Source organism: Astatotilapia calliptera, chromosome 1 (genome assembly GCF_900246225.1).
Source record: "Astatotilapia calliptera chromosome 1, fAstCal1.2, whole genome shotgun sequence".
Classification (NCBI taxonomy): Eukaryota; Metazoa; Chordata; class Actinopteri; order Cichliformes; family Cichlidae; genus Astatotilapia; species Astatotilapia calliptera.
The window spans coordinates 19152438-19171476 of record NC_039302.1 but is presented as its reverse complement, the minus strand read 5'-3'; the positions used below and the strand labels follow the sequence as shown (position 1 = coordinate 19171476).

General features: G+C 44.7%; 3 long non-coding RNA genes across 3 annotated transcripts; 2 read left to right on the top strand and 1 right to left on the bottom strand.

Annotated features, from left to right (window-relative positions):
* Positions 1-510: 510 nt before the first annotated feature.
* On the bottom strand, positions 511-1622 carry LOC113021407 (uncharacterized). The gene is made up of 2 exons (XR_003272297.1): positions 1572-1622; positions 511-1427 (listed from the first exon to the last, which is right to left on the bottom strand). It is a non-coding gene; the product is annotated as an uncharacterized LOC113021407 (long non-coding RNA).
* A 922-nt stretch (positions 1623-2544) lies between these two features.
* On the top strand, positions 2545-3401 carry LOC113021363 (uncharacterized). Its single transcript, XR_003272284.1, has 3 exons — positions 2545-2805; positions 2953-3186; positions 3294-3401. It is a non-coding gene; the product is annotated as an uncharacterized LOC113021363 (long non-coding RNA).
* Positions 3402-4239: 838 nt separating this feature from the next.
* On the top strand, positions 4240-5244 carry LOC113021313 (uncharacterized). Its single transcript, XR_003272283.1, has 3 exons — positions 4240-4254; positions 4335-4599; positions 5124-5244. It is a non-coding gene; the product is annotated as an uncharacterized LOC113021313 (long non-coding RNA).
* Positions 5245-19039: the final 13795 nt, after the last annotated feature.

The following is a 19039-nucleotide window of genomic DNA, read 5'->3' as shown; positions in this document are numbered from 1 at the left end:
CGCAGTGCATTGTGGGATCGCAGCGCCATGTCAGTAGGCCAGAAAGCAAAACAAGCACACAGTGTTGGAGTGTTGGATTCGGGACTGCCAGAACCATGCTCAAAATCAGCGCAAAAGACAAAGGGCTGTATCGCGACCGATTGTGCCCAGACGCCAAGAGACGGTACTTTGAAAAAAAAATGCGTGCATCTTTGTTACGGGCGCCAACCACTGTGACCTCGTTGTGTGGACACAGAGAGACCTTGCTGTGATTCGCGTCTTCCCTGCTGTGGATTTCTGGAAACCGCGCTTAAAGCAAGCACAAGACTTCTTTCGTAAAATGTGCCTTCCTGAACTTGTTGGGAAATACTTCTCGAAACAACGTGCTGCTCTAAATAGCCTGTAATGTTTCATGTTGTGGTTAAAGATTGATGACAGCTGTGTGGTGCGATGTAAATAGTTTGCATTTCATTTTTATGTGATTGCTGTGTACATGTGAATAGATCTATAATAAAGAAAAACAAACAAATATACTATTCTTTTTTGTTTTATTAAAACAACTTCACACAAAGTACAACTATTTACAATGTACAGTACATCCAAAAGAACAGCTTTAAGAATACTCAACAGGAGCAAGTGTCATTTGGCCCTGGTTTGACAACAACACTGGGGCACATATTAACAAAAACACAGCAAACCTTAACGATCTTATCAAGAAGTGTTGTGTCTTCAGCCTCACATGATAAGAGTAATCAGACTGTGTGTAACATTTTGAACTTGTTGCGCAAACTACCTATTACTCGCTCAACATGAATTCTCAGGTGGGCAATTGCTCTCGTTTGTTCAACGTCCCTTGCATCAAGTTGACAGTAGCCTTTTGTGAAAGCTGGAATCTTGACCTCCGCACACATCATTCCTACAGCATCTCTGATGTCAAAGCCTCTGTCAGCCAATACTACGTCCCCTGGTAACAGCTTTTGAAGAATGCCACATCTCTCTATGATGTGTTTATCTGATGCACGACCCCCCCATCCCCTGGAAATGAAAGAAATAGCTCCATGGGGTGTAATCCCGATGAGGTATTTTATGGTGTGTGTACCCTTGTAATGAGAGTATGTTTGTGCGCGTGCCTTTAAATTAGATGGTCTTTCTGTTCGAATCTCAAAACAGTCAACAATGATGGCTACTCGTTTTCCAAAAGTTTCAGTAAACTGTGGAGGCATTGTCGCCTGCAGACAGTCGGTTTATTTCTGCTCTGCCCTGTTGACTGCACACACAGTCCTTCGTCTGCCCTTCAGCTTCCGTGACGCTGTCACTCCCATCACCACTGTCCACATTTGCAGCTGGTACGTCAACCTCCACTTGTCCAACACAACTGCTGTCCACTGCCTCCATGACATGGTTATTTTGTTGTTGTTCTTCTGTCAGACCTTCATCGATCATCAAGCCTGTAAGATAAAAAATAGTGCATAGACTTAAGGTTAATGTACACCAATATTCCAATGACAGGTGTGTGATTCATCTTTAAGTTATGTGCGGATTAGTGTACCATAAGAGCAATTTAGTATGTTTTTAGAGGGGGGGGTGTTTACCTGCAATGGGTGCTCTTTTTCGCTTCCGTTGCATACGCCTTGCGTGCCGGTGTTCTGGGAATTTCTCCTACCCCGTAAACCGTCCTACCCGTTGTTCCTGAGCATGTGCGCGCATGCGCACAACACAAAAAGGGAAGCTAAGCGCATCCGGCTGTGATTTCACGCTACTCCGTTGTCATATTTGCAGGAGAATAGGTAAGTAGTAAGTATTAGTACTTTTTATTGACGTTGATACTTGATTTTTTAAGCCTTTGTGATTGTTTGTCAATATTAAAGTGAAGTCGCTATCTGCTTTCTGCACAAAACTGTCGAATTTGCAGATTTGGTGAAGTCTGCTGTCAAGTTACTGGACACGTGGTATTTGCACAACACTTTTGAGTCCGCAGCTTCGGTGTTTTAAGGCTGTTTCGGTAATGTCGTTATTTAATAAGTTAAATTATTTGCATTGTTAACTGCACATATTGAAGCTCATAAGAAAATGTTTACTGACATTCGTAAATATGGAGAAGTGGGAAGAGATTTACGCGTTCATTTCTGCGGGCTCCTACCCTTCAGGATATGATAAGGCTCAGAGGCAAAACCTCAAAAGATATGCCTCAAAATTCAAACAAAAGGGTCAGTAATTTATTGTTAATACTAACAACTCATATATGTGGTTAAATTAATTTCTAAATATATATTGTTTTACTGCAGATGTAGAACTCTTTGTTGGAACCAGAAGAGTAGTAAAAACCATGGATGATGCCAGGAAGATATTTCATGAGTTTCATTCATCTCCAATTGGAGGACACACTGGCACACACAAAACGCTAAATGCAGTGTGTTCCAGATTTTACTGGTTTGGTATGACAGTTGACATTAAAACATGGGTATGTATTAACTGTTTGTACTGTTGTTAAATAGCGTTTAAAATAAGCAAATTTTTTGATATCAGTTAAAAGAGAAACTGTACACTTGCAAAATAAAAATAAATATGGTTAATTAGTGATATTACAGTAATAACCTGTAGGCCTGGCAGAGATTTGAAGACACGCACACAAACTATTGTTGCTAAATAGTTTGTTCGTTAGAGAATATGTCATTAAGTGTTTTTGTTTTTTGTTTTTTACAAATGAGAATGTTGAACATTTACGTGAACTCCATAAATATTTTTACCTTAAAGATTCAGGAATGGGACCAGTGTCAAAAAGTTGGGAAACCACTGACTGCTGTGCTACCGTTGCAGTGTATTCAGGTAAATATTATGCCCCGTTTACCCATCAAACTATGCTTGTAGCTCATATTCATAAAGGCAGGAGGGTTTGCCAACTAATTTTAACCACCAATGTTAATGTGTACATTATACAAATTGTTATTCAAATTATTAATTTGTCCTTGATAGGTGTCTGAAGTGTGGGAACTTATTGGTATAGATCTTACTGGACCTCTTCCTAAAACTTCAAGCGGCTTCCAGTATATACTTACTGCAACTGACTACTTTTCAAAATGGGTTGAAGCTTTCCCATTAAAAACAAAATCTGCATCTGAGGTAGCCCAGCACTTGTGCTCCATTATATATAGACATGGCTGCCCCAAAAGGATTTTGTCAGATCAAGGCAGAGAGTTTGTGAATGAAGTAAGTGTTAAATAATTTTCAGTTACATTTTTTAACTTTACTTCACTGGGGTCAAAGATTTTTTCTTGTGTGCTTGTATAAGAAGTATAATTCCTTATCTGTTGAAGCTCAACTCTGATCTTTGCAAGTTATTGCAAATTGAAAGAAGTGTCACAGCAGCATACCATCCACAGACCAATGGTCTAGATGAAAAGACCAATGACAACATAAAAAGGTATGCCTAATTTTTATCTAACAGTTTTTAATAACATTACTTATGTTATTCAAACTTAATTGTTACTTAATAATTTATTAATTTCTTTACTTCTAATTAAACTTTCATTACTGTCTTTACATATTTCTATGCCTGCATTTAGAGCCCTCTGAAAACTGGTGAATGACCAGCAGAATAACTGGGATCTGTATCTAGAGCCCACCCTGTTTTCACTTCGGTCAAAAGTACACACCACAACAAAATTCACACCTTTTTTTCTGATGTATGGAAGAGAGGCAGTATTTCCATCAGAAGTGCCTGCTGAAGTGCCGGTGAGTGTTTGTCAAATTCTTTCTATGTTAGAACTAAGAATTGAAACCATTTAAGAAAAAAACCCAGTAATGTCTTTATGAATATGATATCATCTTGTTTTAATCGCTAATATCTACAAAATTTTAGATTTCCAACATCATTCTGCCAGACGGCAAAAGGTACAGTGACTATGTACAGTCTGAAAGTGAAGCACAACATGCAGTTAAAGAAAATGCACAAGAAAACATTGCGAAGTCACAAGACAAGCAAAAGGTTGCATACGCCAAGCGGGCCCTGAAAAAGTGCAAAAATGTTGTGTACAATGTAGGGGATCAAATTCTGCTTCTAAATATGAGGAAACGTGGGCGAAAAGGAGGAAGACTTGAACCGGATTTTTCAGGTCCCTGCACAATTGATGACTTCAGTGGAAAATGTGTTAGACTGAAAAACTTAATTTTCTGAAGATGAAAGGAAAGGAAGAGTCCCGAGTGGATTGGAAAATGGAGACTCTGCCACACAACAAGCAGATGGACTCCTTCAGTTGTGCAGTTTTAGTGTTGAAGGTATTTAATAAGCAATTGTATTTAATGTATTTAACTAGAATTAAGTTAATCAATTGCAATTACTGTAACATATTTTACAGTTTGCCGAACACTACCTTCTGAGTGGAGAGGTTACTAGGGTGCTGTCCACTCCAGAAGCCATTGGGCTGCACCGCACTGAAATTGCTTGCGAACTGCTAGAACATCGAAGTAAGTTGAGTCATGTGCTTTTGTATTGCAATAGCACTTTCAGTTTTGTTTAAAACTGTTAGGTTGAACGTCAGTGTGTTTCTAGGTAATGCTGATGACTACTGTGTCGTTTGTTCCATGCTGGAAGCCGATCCTGACTCCAGTATGATTGAAATGGTAAAACAAATAAACCACAAATGCAATATACAGTGGCTTGCAATAGTATTTGGCCCCCTTGAACTTTTCCACATTTTGTCACATTACAGCCACAAACACAAATCAATTTTAATTGGAATTCCACGTGAAAGACCAATACAAAGTGGTGTACACATGAGAAGTGGAACAACAATCATACATGATTCCAAACAATTTTTACAAATGAATAATTGAAAAGTGGGGTGTGCGTAATTATTCAGCCCCCTGAGTCAATACTTTGTAGAACCACCTTTATCTGCAATTACAGCTGCAAGTCTTTTAGGGTTTGTCTCTACCAGCTAGAGACTGGTAGAGACATTGGTCTTTCACGTGGAATTCCAATAAAATTGATTCATGTTTGTGAATGCAATCTGACAAAATGTGGAAAAGTTCACAGGGGCCGAATACTTTTGCAAGCCACTGTAGTAATTATTTTCTCATCAAATTCATAATGTTGGTTAGCACACTTACACCCCCCCCCCCCCCCCCCCCTTCTCCCTCTTCAGGTGCAGTGCGAGTTTTGTTCCAGATGGGCACATTTTGGATGTGCTCAATATGAGAGCAGCCTGGTCAAGTACCTGTGCGACAAATGTGCATAATTTGTACACAGTTTCTTTTTCAGTTCTTTCTCCCTGTGTTCTGTTGGATCTATAAATGTCAAATATATGTATCTGTAAATATATTCAGTAAATATATACTGTAACTATAATGGAGTGAATTCATTGTCAAAGTTTATATAGTCAGGTGTTCCAATCACTTCAATGGTGACAGCTGTATAACTTAAGCACCTTGGCATGCAGACTGCTTCTACAAACAAGTGCCAAACCATGCTACTGTTGTTATTATAAACTAGAAGCATAATTCTGTTGGCAAGAATTACGTGCCAAAACATGCTACCTTTGTTAATAAGAGCAAGAAATATAATTATTATAGGGAAGAATTACGTGCCAAAACATGCTACCGTTGTTATTATAAACTAGAAGCATAATTCTGACGGGAAGAATTACGTGCCAAAACATGCTACCTTTGTTATTATATATTATTATTGCTTCAGACATTGACCCCCAACACACCTTCCACCTCTCCCCCCTTCACCCTCCCCAATCCAGTCTCAACGACCACCCCCACCCTCCCCAATCCAGACTCAACGACCTCCACCAAACCTCTCACCCCCCTTTCCTCCTCCCTGAAACTCAGAATACACACTGAGGATGTGAGCCGACTATTCCAGAAACAGAAGCCCAGGAAAGCCCCCGGACCAGACGGCGTCTCACCCTCCTGCCTCAAAACCTGTGCTGAACAGCTGGCTCCCATCTTTACTCACATCTTCAACAGATCCCTGGAGCTGTGTGAAGTTCCCTCCTGCTTCAAACACTCCACCATCATCCCTGTTCCCAAGAAACCCACCATCACAGGACTTGAATGACTACAGACCTGTCGCCTTGACGTCTGTGGTCATAAAATCCTTCGAACGACTGGTGTTAGCCCATCTGAAAGACATTACAGGCCACCAGCTGGACCCTCTGCAGTTTGCCTACCGGGCAAACAGGTCGGTGGATGATGCAGTGAACATGGGGCTGCATTACATCCTGCAACACCTTGACCACCCGGGAACTTATGCCAGGGTCCTGTTTGTGGACTTTAGTTCAGCTTTTAACACCATTGTGCCTGAACTTCTTTCCTCCAAACTCTCCCAGCTCAGCGTGTCACCAGCTACCTGTCAGTGGATCACCAGCTTCCTGACAGACAGAAAGCAACAAGTGAGGCTGGGGGAGATCACCTCTGAAACCCGGTCCCTCAGTATTGGTGCCCCTCAAGGATGTGTCCTCTCACCACTACTGTTCTCCCTCTACACTAACGACTGCACCTCCAAGAACTCGGCTGTCAAACTCCTAAAGTTTGCATATGACACCACTGTCATTGGCCTCATTCAAGATGGTGATGAGTCTGCATACCGGCAGGAAGTTGAGCGGCTGGTAATCTGGTGCAGTCAGCACAATCTGGAGCTGAACACTCTTAAGACTGTAGAGATGACAGTGGACTTGAGGAGACATCCCTCAACTCTGCTCCCCCTCACCATATCAGACAGCCCTGTGTCGACTGTGAAGACCTTCAAGTTCCTGGGTACAACCATCTCCCAGGACCTGAAGTGGGAGACCAACATCAACGCCATCCTCAAAAAGACCCAGCAGAGGATGTACTTCCTGAGACAACTGGGGAAGTACAGTCTTCCACAGGAGCTGCTGATCCAGTTCTACACTGCGGTCATTGAGTCTGTCCTGTGCTCCTCCATCACAGTCTAGTATGGAGCAGCCACTAAACAGGACAGGAGTAGACTGCAGCGGACTGTACGGGCAGCAGAAAGGATCATCGGCACCCCCCTGCCCTCCATCCAGGATCTGTACCTCTCAAGAACCAGGAAATGGGCAGGGAAAATCATCACAGACCCCTCACACCCTGGACACAGACTTTTTGATCTGCTGCCCTCTGGCAGACAGTACAGAAGCCTGCAGACCAGGACCACCCGACACAGGAACAGTTTCTTTTCCCTCGCCATCTCCCTTCTTAACAGTTGACCTGTCACACTGCTCCCACTGCCAGACTGCAGCTGCACCTTATGTACATTTTGTAGTATTCATTCCACCTCATTCATTTCTGTATTTTATGTATATAAGTTTAGATCCGTTATTTATAGTTGGTTTACACAGCTTTGTGTATGTATGTGTAATGTGTATATATAGACGTGTGTGTGTGTGTGTGTGTGTGTGTGTGTGTGTGTGTGTGTGTGTGTGTGTGTGTGTGTGTGTGTGTGTGTGTGTGTGAGAGTGATTTACATTGCTGTGCTTGAGAGCCACCATCTACCGGAACCAAATTCCCTGTATGTGTCTGCACATATACTTGGCCAATAAACACGATTCTGATTCTGATAACTAGAAGCATACTCTGACAGGAAGAATTGTGTGCCAAAACATGCTACCTTTGTGAATGTGACCTACAAGCACACTTTAGTGGGTAAAAAGAAGTGTCAAACCGTACTGGCTTTATGAATATCAGCTACAAACATACTCTGATGGGCAAAGTTAAGTGGCAAACCGTCATACCTACTTAAATTTTTGCTGGAATTATTGTTTGGCAGCAGAAATGTGCATAAATTACAGCAGCAGCATCACACATTAGCATGTTTTATCTCATTATCTATGACTGCAGCGCATTGGAAAAACAAACAAACACTAAAAGCCTTTTAATCCGGTTGTTCAGTGATGACGCGACGAATCCTACTTCCGGGTCTAAAGTAGTCTGCGTTTAATATGGCTTTTGTGCTGTTAACATGTTTAATGTTATGTATTTTCTTCTATTTGATCTCAAAAAGCTCCTAAAACAGTCAGTGATCCCTGTTGACCTCCCTCGGCTTTTATTACCGCTAATCATTTATTTAAGCTCAGTTTTTAAAACCTTAGGATGTAACTACAGCCCAGCCCATGCAGCAGTATATGAATGACTAACCTCGTATTGTGGATGGATTATCTCAGTTGTTCAGCTGGCTGAAGTTTGGTCCTTTTACAGCATCCTGCCATTCTTATTTCTGTTAATGAAGAGACAATAATGATTTGGGGCATCAAAACCACTCTGGCAGCCTCTAAGTTAGTTGGTTACTATTCATGTTTCAGTGAAAGCTGAGTCACATCTAGGGTTGCCAACTCCCTGAAAAATAAATAAGGGACACCTCGTGGCCAGGGCCGGGCAACCCAGTTGTCTTCACCCTTCCCAGTGTGGTAGCTCTTTTTTTGTGTGTGAAATTATTTTTTAACCATTTGACTTGAACTTGATTTAAGCAGATGCATATTCTTTGTGATATGACCATATGGGAAACAAATGATCATTTAGCCATTTATTTTTAGCTCATAATGACAACATTAACACAGTAAAACAGGTCTCTTTCTTAAACAGAAGCCTGTCATGCTTAACTTTTGAGAATATAAGTAAATCTTTCTTTAAAAGAACTCTGTCCTACTTAACTTAAAATTATATAAATTAATAGAAAGCAATAGAACGAAAAATATTCTTGTAACAGTGCACATTTAGTGCATTTAGTACAGTTGGCTTCAGTTGAGGTATTATTTCAGCTTTTCTAATGCTAATCAGCTGCTCCTGTTTGTAAACCCACTTGTTCCCATGATTACGCATCTTAACTCATCATCATTATTCATCTATGTATTACTTTTATGTATTAGTGATCTATTTGTTGTAATCATCTATCCTTGCAGTTGTTTATTACACAAAATAAATTATATTATTACACTTCTAGCCACATAGCCCTGATATTCACTGCACATGCCCATATTAACCTTAACCAGAGGGTTTAAAAAAAACAAACCAGTGTTTACATACCATATCTGCTTCTGCCGTGGCCTGGCGGACAAAAAATTGGTAAAGGGTTCCCCGAGCTTTCATGCCCCTCATGTTCTTCATGTGCCCACCAATAGAAGCATGCCTATGGAAAAAGTGCGCCAGCACACAGTGTAGTGCGCTTTATAGTGCACTTTTCCAGCCACGACCACAACAACCGTGAAAATAGTTGGATTTACATTGCTGCTCAATCACAGCTGCCTGATCAATGTTTTTCATTAGCAATTTAGCAAAGTTGATGTGGTGGTGTGTCTGTGTGAGTGAAAGACAGAGAGAGCGAGCGACAGATTTTCTGTTATAACCTTCATTTTATGGACGCACAGTGTGCCGTCCGAGACTTGCACCGCAGTGTCGGCGTTTGTTTCCCTGTTGGCCATGCTTGTTGTTGTGGTCATCGGTTGTCTTCCGGTATTTTCTCCGTAAGCGACCTTTCCTCAACCAATGAGATGAGCGGTAATCTGACTTGTCATACTCGAATTGTCATAAGTGTGCTGTCAGCTCATTGGTCACAAAGCAGGAGAGGGGCTGGGAATTATGTTTTCAAACAAAGTGTTAATTCCATTAAAAGTTATAGACTACTTTTGATTCTCACTGTATTACGGGACAAAGTGCGTCCCTTATTAGCTCAATACGGGACGTGTACTTTTGTTTCTAAATACGGGACGATTCCGTTTTTTAAGGGACGGTTGGCAACCCTAGTCACATCCGTCCTGCAAATTCAACTCTGAATTACTTTTTTTTAAAATGTCATCCTGCCATATTTGTTCCTGACCACCGAGAACACTCACGTTAATTTTTATCGAGTGGAAAAAAAAGTTAGCTTGTTTATATTATGCTAACATAGCTGTGTCGCTAGCGGTCACATAGCACATCATTATATACCAGCTAGCCCAACTTCAGTAACCCTACAAACGTCACTGCTGTTTAGTTTTCGGTCTTCATTTATGCTGGAAGTGATAGCAGAGCTGTACGTTTTAATTTGTTTCCAAAACCCGCAGTCAGGACATGCTATATTGTATTTAGATAGAAGCTAGCGAGCTAACTCCCTGCTAACGAACCGTAGCTGCAGCTGTATCCTTAGTCTGGCCTACTGTCATGGCGGCGGGGGGCGTGGCCCGCCCCTGTGACATCACGCTCCAAAGCTTACAGGTTGATGGCGTCACATATATTTAGAATCTTACAACAAATTTGGTCCTTTGATGCTTTGATCCGTTGATCCGCAAAAGTCTATAAATAGGGGTGCAAAGCAATGAATTTTAGTTCATTAGTTGCAGCATTTATGTTAGCAGAATTGAAACGTTCACCAAAGAAGTATTTTGAAACACCTGGATCCTTTTTGGAGTAGCTGTTTACAGACTCCAACATGTCTCAGAGGAAACAACCCTACAGATTTCGAAGGTAAGTTTTCTTTCTTTTTTCCTGTTTTTAGGTTGTTCACTGACAGAAAAAGAATCACACAAACTCACCTCTAGACAGCTGCCGTCTCCTGTAATCCTGCATGGTTTGAAGCAACGTTTTCTTTCTTATTTCTTTCTTATATTTATAATTATTTATATATTTTCATGTAGGTAATGTCCTCAAGTTCTGTATAACCACTTTTTCCTCTCTCTGTGTTTGTTTCTCATCTGTTGTTGTGTGTGTTTGTGTGTATTTGTCTCTTTCAAACAGGTGCCGGTCCTCACCTCTGCAGTGCTGCCGTCTCCTGTAGCGCTGCATGGTTGTAAGCTAAGTTTCCTTTCCTTTTTCTGTTCTCTTAGTTTTTGTCCTCAGGTTTGAAGTGTCTGTGTTGTGCAGCTGGTCTGGTCTGTCTCTAGACAGTTCAGGCTGCACCCACCAGTAAATGGTGGAGGCTCACAGCGACATACTCAACACACAAGTTTCTGAACTCTGCATGAGGGTTTTTCCGACGAAGTGAGGGCCGTGAGGCACAGCTCCCCGTCCCCCGGTGACCCTGCTAGGTCCACCTTCTTAGGGAAACCCTCTGCAGAGGAGCCGACAGAGCCAGGAACTTGTGAGTTGTGTTTGTCCACTCAGGCATCATTCATGCTTGTTCTGTAGGCAGTTCCTGTCAGAAGGAGGAGGCACAGCAGGAGCGTCGGGGGGCGGAAGACGGTGCCTCAGTGCCTCTCTCCTTCTGACATTGTTAAAGAAAACACAACAGATTTATAATTATTTATACATTTACATGTAGGTAATGTCCTCAAGTTCTGTATAACCACTTTTTCCTCTCTCTGTGTTTGTTTCTCGTCTGTTGTTGTGTGTGTTTGTGTGTATTTGTCTCTTTCAAACAGGTGCCGGTCCTCATCTCTGCAGTGCTGCCGTCTCCTGTAGCGTTGCATGGTTGTAAGCTAAGTTTCCTTTCCTTTTTCTGTTCTCTTAGTTTTTGTTCTCAGGTTTGAAGTGTCTGTGTTGTGCAGCTGGTCTGGTCTGTCTCTAGACAGTTCAGGCTGCACCCACCAGCAAATGGTGGAGGCTCACAGCGACATACTCAACACACAAGTTTCTGAACTCTGCATGAGGGTTTTTCCGACGAAGTGAGGGCCGTGAGGCACAGCTCCCCGTCCCCCGGTGACCCTGCTAGGTCCACCTTCTTAGGGAAACCCTCTGCAGAGGAGCCGACAGAGCCAGGAACTTGTGAGTTGTGTTTGTCCACTCAGGCATCATTCATACTTGTTCTGTAGGCAGTTCCTGTCAGAAGGAGGAGGCACAGCAGGAGCGTCGGGGGGCGGAAGACGGTGCCTCAGTGCCTCTCTCCTTCTGACATTGTTAAACAACAAATTTATAATTATTTCTATATTTACATGTAGGTAATGTCCTCAAGTTCTGTATAACCACTTTTTCCTCTCTCTGTGTTTGTTTCTCGTCTGTTGTTGTGTGTGTTTGTGTGCATTTGTCTCTTTCAAACAGGTGCCGGTCCTCATCTCTGCAGTGCTGCCGTCTCCTGTAGCGCTGCATGGTTGTAAGCTAAGTTTCCTTTCCTTTTTCTGTTCTCTTAGTTTTTGTCCTCAGGTTTGAAGTGTCTGTGTTGTGCAGCTGGTCTGGTCTGTCTCTAGACAGTTCAGGCTGCACCCACCAGTAAATGGTGGAGGCTCACAGCGACATACTCAACACACAAGTTTCTGAACTCTGCATGAGGGTTTCTCCGACGAAGTGAGGGCCGTGAGGCACAGCTCCCCGTCCCCCGGTGACCCTGCTAGGTCCACCTTCTTAGGGAAACCCTCTGCAGAGGAGCCGACAGAGCCAGGAACTTGTGAGTTGTGTTTGTCCACTCAGGCATCATTCATGCTTGTTCTGTAGGCAGTTCCTGTCAGAAGGAGGAGGCGCAGCAGGAGCGTCGGGGGGCGGAAGACGGTGCCTCAGTGCCTCTCTCCTTCTGACATTGTTAAACAACAAATTTATAATTATTTATACATTTACATGTAGGTAATGTCCTCAAGTTCTGTATAACCACTTTTTCCTCTCTCTGTGTTTGTTTCTCGTCTGTTGTTGTGTGTGTTTGTGTGTATTTGTCTCTTTCAAACAGGTGCCGGTCCTCATCTCTGCAGTGCTGCCGTCTCCTGTAGTGTTGCATGGTTGTAAGCTAAGTTTCCTTTCCTTTTTCTGTTCTCTTAGTTTTTGTCCTCAGGTTTGAAGTGTCTGTGTTGTGCAGCTGGTCTGGTCTGTCTCTAGACAGTTCAGGCTGCACCCACCAGTAAATGGTGGAGGCTCACAGCGACATACTCAACACACAAGTTTCTGAACTCTGCATGAGGGTTTTTCCGACGAAGTGAGGGCCGTGAGGCACAGCTCCCCGTCCCCCGGTGACCCTGCTAGGTCCACCTTCTTAGGGAAACCCTCTGCAGAGGAGCCGACAGAGCCAGGAACTTGTGAGTTGTGTTTGTCCACTCAGGCATCATTCATGCTTGTTCTGTAGGCAGTTCCTGTCAGAAGGAGGAGGCACAGCAGGAGCGTCGGGGGGCGGAAGACGGTGCCTCAGTGCCTCTCTCCTTCTGACATTGTTAAACAACAAATTTATAATTATTTATATATTTACATGTAGGTAATGTCCTCAAGTTCTGTATAACCACTTTTTCCTCTCTCTGTGTTTGTTTCTCGTCTGTTGTTGTGTGTGTTTGTGTGTATTTGTCTCTTTCAAACAGGTGCCGGTCCTCACCTCTGCAGTGCTGCCGTCTCCTGTAGCGCTGCATGGTTCTAAGCTAAGTTTCCTTTCCTTTTTCTGTTCTCTTAGTTTTTGTCCTCAGGTTTGAAGTGTCTGTGTTGTGCAGCTGGTCTGGTCTGTCTCTAGACAGTTCAGGCTGCACCCACCAGTAAATGGTGGAGGCTCACAGCGACATACTCAACACACAAGTTTCTGAACTCTGCATGAGGGTTTCTCCGACGAAGTGAGGGCCGTGAGGCACAGCTCCCCGTCCCCCGGTGACCCTGCTAGGTCCACCTTCTTAGGGAAACCCTCTGCAGAGGAGCCGACAGAGCCAGGAACTTGTGAGTTGTGTGTGTCCACTCAGGCATCATTCATGCTTGTTCTGTAGGCAGTTCCTGTCAGAAGGAGGAGGCACAGCAGGAGCGTCGGGGGGCGGAAGACGGTGCCTCAGTGCCTCTCTCCTTCTGACATTGTTAAAGAAAACACAACAGATTTATAATTATTTCTATATTTACATGTAGGTAATGTCCTCAAGTTCTGTATAACCACTTTTTCCTCTCTCTGTGTTTGTTTCTCGTCTGTTGTTGTGTGTGTTTGTGTGTATTTGTCTCTTTCAAACAGGTGCCGGTCCTCACCTCTGCAGTGCTGCCGTCTCCTGTAGCGCTGCATGGTTCTAAGCTAAGTTTCCTTTCCTTTTTCTGTTCTCTTAGTTTTTGTCCTCAGGTTTGAAGTGTCTGTGTTGTGCAGCTGGTCTGGTCTGTCTCTAGACAGTTCAGGCTGCACCCACCAGTAAATGGTGGAGGCTCACAGCGACATACTCAACACACAAGTTTCTGAACTCTGCATGAGGGTTTCTCCGACGAAGTGAGGGCCGTGAGGCACAGCTCCCCGTCCCCCGGTGACCCTGCTAGGTCCACCTTCTTAGGGAAACCCTCTGCAGAGGAGCTGACAGAGCCAGGAACTTGTGAGTTGTGTGTGTCCACTCAGGCATCATTCATACTTGTTCTGTAGGCAGTTCCTGTCAGAAGGAGGAGGCACAGCAGGAGCGTCGGGGGGCGGAAGACGGTGCCTCAGTGCCTCTCTCCTTCTGACATTGTTAAAGAAACCAACAAATTTATAATTATTTATATATTTACATGTAGGTAATGTCCTCAAGTTCTGTATAACCACTTTTTCCTCTCTCTGTGTTTGTTTCTCGTCTGTTGTTGTGTGTGTTTGTGTGCATTTGTCTCTTTCAAACAGGTGCCGGTCCTCACCTCTGCAGTGCTGCCGTCTCCTGTAGCGCTGCATGGTTCTAAGCTAAGTTTCCTTTCCTTTTTCTGTTCTCTTAGATTTGTCCTCAGGTTTGAAGTGTCTGTGTTGTGCAGCTGGTCTGGTCTGTCTCTAGACAGTTCAGGCTGCACCCACCAGCAAATGGTGGAGGCTCACAGCGACATACTCAACACACAAGTTTCTGAACTCTGCATGAGGGTTTCTCCGACGAAGTGAGGGCCGTGAGGCACAGCTCCCCGTCCCCCGGTGACCCTGCTAGGTCCACCTTCTTAGGGAAACCCTCTGCAGAGGAGCTGACAGAGCCAGGAACTTGTGAGTTGTGTGTGTCCACTCAGGCATCATTCATGCTTGTTCTGTAGGCAGTTCCTGTCAGAAGGAGGAGGCACAGCAGGAGCGTCGGGGGGCGGAAGACGGTGCCTCAGTGCCTCTCTCCTTCTGACATTGTTAAAGAAAACCAACAAATTTATAATTATTTATATATTTACATGTAGGTAATGTCCTCAAGTTCTGTATAACCACTTTTTCCTCTCTCTGTGTTTGTTTCTCGTCTGTTGTTGTGTGTGTTTGTGTGTATTTGTCTCTTTCAAACAGGTGCCGGTCCTCACCTCTGCAGTGCTGCCGTCTCCTGTAGCGCTGCATGGTTCTAAGCTAAGTTTCCTTTCCTTTTTCTGTTCTCTTAGTTTTGTCCTCAGGTTTGAAGTGTCTGTGTTGTGCAGCTGGTCTGGTCTGTCTCTAGACAGTTCAGGCTGCACCCACCAGTAAATGGTGGAGGCTCACAGCGACATACTCAACACACAAGTTTCTGAACTCTGCATGAGGGTTTCTCCGACGAAGTGAGGGCCGTGAGGCACAGCTCCCCGTCCCCCGGTGACCCTGCTAGGTCCACCTTCTTAGGGAAACCCTCTGCAGAGGAGCTGACAGAGCCAGGAACTTGTGAGTTGTGTGTGTCCACTCAGGCATCATTCATGCTTGTTCTGTAGGCAGTTCCTGTCAGAAGGAGGAGGCACAGCAGGAGCGTCGGGGGGCGGAAGACGGTGCCTCAGTGCCTCTCTCCTTCTGACATTGTTAAAGAAAACACAACAAATGTATAATTATTTATATATTTACATGTAGGTAATGTCCTCAAGTTCTGTATAACCACTTTTTCCTCTCTCTGTGTTTGTTTCTCGTCTGTTGTTGTGTGTGTTTGTGTGTATTTGTCTCTTTCAAACAGGTGCCGGTCCTCACCTCTGCAGTGCTGCCGTCTCCTGTAGCGCTGCATGGTTCTAAGCTAAGTTTCCTTTCCTTTTTCTGTTCTCTAGTTTTGTCCTCAGGTTTGAAGTGTCTGTGTTGTGCAGCTGGTCTGGTCTGTCTCTAGACAGTTCAGGCTGCACCCACCAGTAAATGGTGGAGGCTCACAGCGACATACTCAACACACAAGTTTCTGAACTCTGCATGAGGGTTTCTCCGACGAAGTGAGGGCCGTGAGGCACAGCTCCCCGTCCCCCGGTGACCCTGCTAGGTCCACCTTCTTAGGGAAACCCTCTGCAGAGGAGCTGACAGAGCCAGGAACTTGTGAGTTGTGTGTGTCCACTCAGGCATCATTCATGCTTGTTCTGTAGGCAGTTCCTGTCAGAAGGAGGAGGCACAGCAGGAGCGTCGGGGGGCGGAAGACGGTGCCTCAGTGCCTCTCTCCTTCTGACATTGTTAAAGAAAACCAACAAATTTATAATTATTTATATATTTACATGTAGGTAATGTCCTCAAGTTCTGTATAACCACTTTTTCCTCTCTCTGTGTTTGTTTCTCGTCTGTTGTTGTGTGTGTTTGTGTGTATTTGTCTCTTTCAAACAGGTGCCGGTCCTCACCTCTGCAGTGCTGCCGTCTCCTGTAGCGCTGCATGGTTCTAAGCTAAGTTTCCTTTCCTTTTTCTGTTCTCTTAGTTTTGTCCTCAGGTTTGAAGTGTCTGTGTTGTGCAGCTGGTCTGGTCTGTCTCTAGACAGTTCAGGCTGCACCCACCAGTAAATGGTGGAGGCTCACAGCGACATACTCAACACACAAGTTTCTGAACTCTGCATGAGGGTTTCTCCGACGAAGTGAGGGCCGTGAGGCACAGCTCCCCGTCCCCCGGTGACCCTGCTAGGTCCACCTTCTTAGGGAAACCCTCTGCAGAGGAGCTGACAGAGCCAGGAACTTGTGAGTTGTGTGTGTCCACTCAGGCATCATTCATGCTTGTTCTGTAGGCAGTTCCTGTCAGAAGGAGGAGGCACAGCAGGAGCGTCGGGGGGCGGAAGACGGTGCCTCAGTGCCTCTCTCCTTCTGACATTGTTAAAGAAAACCAACAAATTTATAATTATTTATATATTTACATGTAGGTAATGTCCTCAAGTTCTGTATAACCACTTTTTCCTCTCTCTGTGTTTGTTTCTCGTCTGTTGTTGTGTGTGTTTGTGTGCATTTGTCTCTTTCAAACAGGTGCCGGTCCTCACCTCTGCAGTGCTGCCGTCTCCTGTAGCGCTGCATGGTTCTAAGCTAAGTTTCCTTTCCTTTTTCTGTTCTCTAGTTTTTGTCCTCAGGTTTGAAGTGTCTGTGTTGTGCAGCTGGTCTGGTCTGTCTCTAGACAGTTCAGGCTGCACCCACCAGTAAATGGTGGAGGCTCACAGCGACATACTCAACACACAAGTTTCTGAACTCTGCATGAGGGTTTCTCCGACGAAGTGAGGGCCGTGAGGCACAGCTCCCCGTCCCCCGGTGACCCTGCTAGGTCCACCTTCTTAGGGAAACCCTCTGCAGAGGAGCTGACAGAGCCAGGAACTTGTGAGTTGTGTGTGTCCACTCAGGCATCATTCATGCTTGTTCTGTAGGCAGTTCCTGTCAGAAGGAGGAGGCACAGCAGGAGCGTCGGGGGGCGGAAGACGGTGCCTCAGTGCCTCTCTCCTTCTGACATTGTTAAAGAAAACCAACAAATTTATAATTATTTATATATTTACATGTAGGTAATGTCCTCAAGTTCTGTATAACCACTTTTTCCTCTCTCTGTGTTTGTTTCTCGTCTGTTGTTGTGTGTGTTTGTGTGTATTTGTCTCTTTCAAACAGGTGCCGGTCCTCACCTCTGCAGTGCTGCCGTCTCCTGTAGCGCTGCATGGTTCTAAGCTAAGTTTCCTTTCCTTTTTCTGTTCTCTTAGTTTTGTCCTCAGGTTTGAAGTGTCTGTGTTGTGCAGCTGGTCTGGTCTGTCTCTAGACAGTTCAGGCTGCACCCACCAGTAAATGGTGGAGGCTCACAGCGACATACTCAACACACAAGTTTCTGAACTCTGCATGAGGGTTTCTCCGACGAAGTGAGGGCCGTGAGGCACAGCTCCCCGTCCCCCGGTGACCCTGCTAGGTCCACCTTCTTAGGGAAACCCTCTGCAGAGGAGCTGACAGAGCCAGGAACTTGTGAGTTGTGTGTGTCCACTCAGGCATCATTCATGCTTGTTCTGTAGGCAGTTCCTGTCAGAAGGAGGAGGCACAGCAGGAGCGTCGGGGGGCGGAAGACGGTGCCTCAGTGCCTCTCTCCTTCTGACATTGTTAAAGAAAACCAACAAATTTATAATTATTTATATATTTACATGTAGGTAATGTCCTCAAGTTCTGTATAACCACTTTTTCCTCTCTCTGTGTTTGTTTCTCGTCTGTTGTTGTGTGTGTTTGTGTGTATTTGTCTCTTTCAAACAGGTGCCGGTCCTCACCTCTGCAGTGCTGCCGTCTCCTGTAGCGCTGCATGGTTCTAAGCTAAGTTTCCTTTCCTTTTTCTGTTCTCTAGTTTTGTCCTCAGGTTTGAAGTGTCTGTGTTGTGCAGCTGGTCTGGTCTGTCTCTAGACAGTTCAGGCTGCACCCACCAGTAAATGGTGGAGGCTCACAGCGACATACTCAACACACAAGTTTCTGAACTCTGCATGAGGGTTTCTCCGACGAAGTGAGGGCCGTGAGGCACAGCTCCCCGTCCCCCGGTGACCCTGCTAGGTCCACCTTCTTAGGGAAACCCTCTGCAGAGGAGCTGACAGAGCCAGGAACTTGTGAGTTGTGTGTGTCCACTCAGGCATCATTCATGCTTGTTCTGTAGGCAGTTCCTGTCAGAAGGAGGAGGCACAGCAGGAGCGTCGGGGGGCGGAAGACGGTGCCTCAGTGCCTCTCTCCTTCTGACATTGTTAAAGAAAACCCAACAAATGTATAATTATTTATATATTACATGTAGGTAATGTCCTCAAGTTCTGTATAACCACTTTTTCCTCTCTCTGTGTTTGTTTCTCGTCTGTTGTTGTGTGTGTTTGTGTGTATTTGTCTCTTTCAAACAGGTGCCGGTCCTCACCTCTGCAGTGCTGCCGTCTCCTGTAGCGCTGCATGGTTCTAAGCTAAGTTTCCTTTCCTTTTTCTGTTCTCTAGTTTTGTCCTCAGGTTTGAAGTGTCTGTGTTGTGCAGCTGGTCTGGTCTGTCTCTAGACAGTTCAGGCTGCACCCACCAGTAAATGGTGGAGGCTCACAGCGACATACTCAACACACAAGTTTCTGAACTCTGCATGAGGGTTTCTCCGACGAAGTGAGGGCCGTGAGGCACAGCTCCCCGTCCCCCGGTGACCCTGCT